This window comes from Durio zibethinus, unplaced genomic scaffold (assembly GCF_047325235.1).
Source record: "Durio zibethinus cultivar Kanyao isolate XHJ-2024 unplaced genomic scaffold, ASM4732523v1 HiC_scaffold_43, whole genome shotgun sequence".
Lineage (NCBI taxonomy): Eukaryota > Viridiplantae > Streptophyta > Magnoliopsida > Malvales > Malvaceae > Durio > Durio zibethinus.
In genome coordinates, this window is record NW_028322666.1 from 35,642 (window position 1) to 40,641 (window position 5,000).

The 5,000-nt window shown below is 28.5% G+C and overlaps 1 non-coding gene across 1 annotated transcript; it reads right to left on the bottom strand.

The window, feature by feature from the left end:
* Positions 1–3,592: 3,592 nt before the first annotated feature.
* Positions 3,593–3,680, bottom strand: TRNAS-GCU (transfer RNA serine (anticodon GCU)). The gene has a single exon. It is a non-coding gene; the product is annotated as a tRNA-Ser (tRNA).
* Between the last annotated feature and the right edge of the window lie 1,320 nt (positions 3,681–5,000).

Genomic DNA, 5,000 nt, shown 5'->3' on the forward strand with positions numbered 1-5,000 from the left:
TATTTATTATTTTTATTATTAATAATATTTATTATTATAATATTTATTATTTTTATTATTAATAATATTTATTATTATAATATTTATTATTTTTATTATTATAATATTTATTATTATAATATTTATTATTATAATATTTATTATTAATTATTTATTATTAATTATTATTATTTATTATTAATTATTATTAATATTTTCTATTTTTATATGTTATTTTTTCTTGTTATTTTCTCTGTTTTTTTATCTTATTTTATGTTATTTTTTTTTTTTTATCTTATTTTATGTTATTTTTTTAAATGCAATTACTTCATTTATTCAATTGATCTTTTTTCTCTATATTTTATATCAATAAAATTAGCTCAATAAAATCTGTTATAGAACACGGTATTCTATAGTAGCAAAGCAATAAGAAATACGAATAATAAATAAAAAAGTATGAATAAAACAAAAGAGGGGGGAGGAAATTATAAAGAAAAATTTATACAAAGCTAGATATGAGTCATCCACCCCCTCTTTTTTGTATTTCATTAATTGAATTTTGTTTGATTAAGACTAAGTTCCGTAAAAACCCCGGCCTTCTTTAAAATATCATGGACAGTTCCTGTGGGTTGAGCTCCTTTTTCAAGGAAATAGAGAATAGCGGGAACATTCAAATGGGTTTGATTATTTATCGGATCATAAAAACCAACTTTTCGAAGATCTCTTCCCTCTCTTCGGGATCGAACATCAATTGCAACGATTCGATAAACGGCTCATTGGGATAGATGTAGTTAAATAATACCCCCCCCCTAGAAACGTATAAGAAGTTTTCTCCTCGTACGGCTCGAGAAAAAAAAAAAAAAATGATTAAAAGTTATGTCTATTAAAAGTTATGTCTATGTATGGAATTATAATGTATGTAATTAGAATGTCAAAAAGATCCATAAACCCGGCAAATCAATTAGACATTTAAACCCGTCTTTTTTTTTTCAAAAAAAAAGAAGAAAAAAGCATTCGTACTCTCATAACTCAAGTCAAATAACTCTCAAAATGCTCAAAAAAAAATCCTTAGGCATTCTTTTATTGAGTGGTCTCTAACCCCTTTTTTTGTTTGTCTCGTTTAGAATCGATTTCGATTCTTCATTTTGATCTAGTTGTTGAGACAATTGAAAAGGGTATTTCCTTGTTCTAGGATCCTTTATCTTTGTCTTGAATCATTGGGTTTAGACATTACTTCGGCGATATTTAATCATTTCAAAAATGGCAGCAACATGCCCCTTTTTCTCTCTTTTTTTCTTTCTATCAAAGAATCATATGAACGATTAATTCCCGCATTATACACTTTTGATCGAAAGAGTTTTACCAATTCCAACAATTTTTCTTTTTGATTTGAAAATAGTTTGAATCGGAGCTTTTCGATTTCTATATCAAAAATAGACTTACGAAGTTGTTCCAACTTATTTATTTCCATTAATTAACCCTAGATCCTTGCCCCTGAAAAATGGATGTTTCTCTTCGAGCTCCATCCTGTACTATTTACATTACAACCCAACAAAAAGACGGATTATAATAGAACAGAACAAAGGATGTCGAGCCAAAAGCACCTTCATTTCTACATAATGGAAGGTGGTGGGTTTTGACATCCACAGCCGATCATGTCCTTCAAGTCGCACGTTGCTTTCTACCACATCGTTTCAAACGAAGTTTTACCATAACATTCCTCTAGTTTGGAACATTGATTCAATTATGGAATCATGAATAGTCATTGGTTCAGTCGATACATAGTAATCTATCTATACTTTTTCCTTCTATATGAAATCAATTTCCTTCTATATGAATCTATATGAAATAAATAGATAATTTAGGAAGAAAAAGCCTCAATAAGAATTCAAATTAACCCATATTGTATGAATACAATATATTTTTATTTTTTTATACTTTTATTAATATTAAGCTTTTCTATTCTAATTAATAAGAAATTAATAATATAATTAATAATAATAATATTACGAATATTATAAATAACACAAATAAACTAATCTTTTTGAATCTGCCTTGCATCTTCAAATAACTCGATAGATCAAATAACTCGATAGAATAGATTCGCCAATCTCACAGTTCTTCGAGTGCCAATCTTAAGAAATCATTAAAAATCAAAAGCAAGAATCACATTTTCTCCAATATTTGACTCTTAGAAAGAAGGTTGTTAAAAAAAAAAGAGCAATTTAGATTCGGATATCGTTATTCTGATATATAAAAAGAGTAGGCTCTGGGACGAAAGGATTCGAACCTTCGAATAGCGGGACCAAAACCCGTTGCCTTACCACTCGGCCACGCCCCATTTAGATTTCTATTTGAAACTACTAAACACTAATATGGGTATTCCCTGTTCGTCAATTCCAGTTCCAAATAACTATGGAATAGATTAGATTCTTGCTAGGATTTTGGCACGTATGGATAGAGAATTAAACCGAATTTATTGATCATTACATATAATTCAATTAAGATATTGTATGAAAGTATGATTTCTTCTATTCTCTTGTAAGAATTGAAGGCTTTTTGATTGGGTGAGTTCAAAGAAGTATTGTTTAGTCTGCCTTATTTTCCTTTCTTCATTTTTTTCCTTATATCAAAAAACATATTAATAACTCAATCAAAATTATCTCCAAGAACAAAATTTTGTTATGCTTAATCTTAATATCTTTAATTTGATCTGTATCTGTTTGAATTCTGCCCTTTTTTCGAGTAGTTTTTTATTCGCCAAATTGCCCGAGGCCTATGCTTTTTTGAATCCAATCGTAGATTTTATGCCAGTAATACCTGTTCTCTTTTTTCTCTTAGCCTTTGTTTGGCAAGCTGCTGTAAGTTTTCGATGAGATCCTTAATACTGTCCTAGAAAAATTCATGATTTATTCAAGAAAAAAAAATTGTAACAATTGAAAAGATTAGATAAGTCTTACACTATGAACACTATGAACGAACCGAACCCTCAATTCAAAGATTGAAATTCTTGGATAGCCATGATAAAGCTGGATCATCCCATTTCCTCATTCTGACCCTTTTTCGCCGAAGAACCCTATTTGGATTAAAGTCCGCCACAATATATAATTGTTGGTATAAAAGAATTTTTTTTTGTAATGAAAAACTCAACTCTTATTATAAATGAATTTCTGAAAATTCTTTTCGATTTCTAGAAATTCTAGAAATCACTTTATTTCTTGGTGTCAAAATAGGCTATGTAGTATAAAAACGAGGAATCTATTTTCGTATAAAAATAGAAAAATAAAAATTGCGTATAATTGCGTATATATATAAATAGAAAAATAAAAATTGCGTATAATTGCGTATATAAATAGAAAAATAAAAACGAAGAATCCATTCTCTTCTTTTTACAAAAAAATTCTATGGGAGGTTGTACAATGCGTAATCTTAAATTCGTTGTTTACACCGCAACGATATTCTTTGTTTCTCTCTTCATCTTCGGACTCCTATCTAATGATCCGGGACGTAATCCTGGTAATCCTGGACGGGAAGAATAAAAAAGGGAGAGTTCCTTGCTTCATTTTTATAAATGGTATTAGGATTTGATCTATTCCACTGTCAAAAACCGAAATGGAAAGAGAGGGATTCGAACCCTCGGTACGAATAACTCGCACAACGGATTAGCAATCCGACGCTTTAGTCCACTCAGCCATCTCTCCTAATTTAGAAAAGATAATTACTATGTTACAGTTACAGCACGCAAAAAGAAATGCTTGAAAAAAGCCCTCTTTCCTTTGTTATATAGACCTTTGTTATTTTGTTATATAGATTTTTATTTATTTATATTTTTATTTATTTATATTAATATATTAATTATATTAATTTTTATTTATTTATATTAATATTAGAGTATTATTAATCTTATTAGGGTATTATTAATCTATATATCTATAGATTCTTAATTTTATTATATAGAATATAAATATATACAACTTTTATCAGTAATTCCATTTCATTTTGATTTCGCTCAAAAGGGACTTTTTTATTTCCAATTTCCACGGACCGGCCGGGTACTGACCCGGCCGGGCTCATTTTTTTATTTTCAACTCAAATAAATAATTTTTTCTATGATTCTGCGATCTGACTTGTTGTAACAAAAAAATCTTGTTATTGGATTGAATCAACAATCAGAAGCAGAAGAAGTACTATTTCCGTTCCTATGATATAGAATCCAAATATCATTTCGATTCTTTCTTTTCTTCCTCTTTCTTTTTATTTACATTTATTTTACTAGAATAACTAGAATAAATAATAAAAAAAACTATGGATTTTTGCACAATCCATTTTTATGTTATGACTAAGTTCTTTTGTCGAACCCTATCTATCAAAACTCCTATAACAAAGGAAAGAAGTTTTTATTTAGTTATTTTTATTTAGTTATTTAAATGAAATAACTACTCTTTTCCTAATTTTATCAAGTCTTCTGACAAAAGGCGGCAAGGCTCTAATTTTCAGGATTTTTTATCCCCCTATCTTGTGATCCTATCTTGATTACGCCCAATTCCCCTGTTCGACAAAGGGTCTCTTTATATACAATAATCGCATTGTAGCGGGTATAGTTTAGTGGTAAAAGTGTGATTCGTTCTATTAATCCCCTTAATAGTTAAGGGGTCCTTCGGTTTGATTCATATTCCGAGCAAAAACTTTATTTCTTAAAAGGATTTAATCCTTTACCTCTCAACGAAAGATTTGAGGAAGAATATACATTCTCGTGATTTGTATCCAAGGGCCAATTAAATTATATAATTATATGATTATATTCTAAATTGAAAAATTGGATTATGAAATTACGAAACATAATTTTTTTTTTTTTTTTGAATTGGATCAATACTTCCAGTTGAATAAGTATGAGGAAAAAATCCATGGATAAAGATAGAAAAGTGTATTTCTAATCGTAACTAAATCTTCAATTTTTTTTGATAGGATAGATTGAAGCAAAATAGCTATTAAACGATAACTTTGGTTTACTAGAGACATTT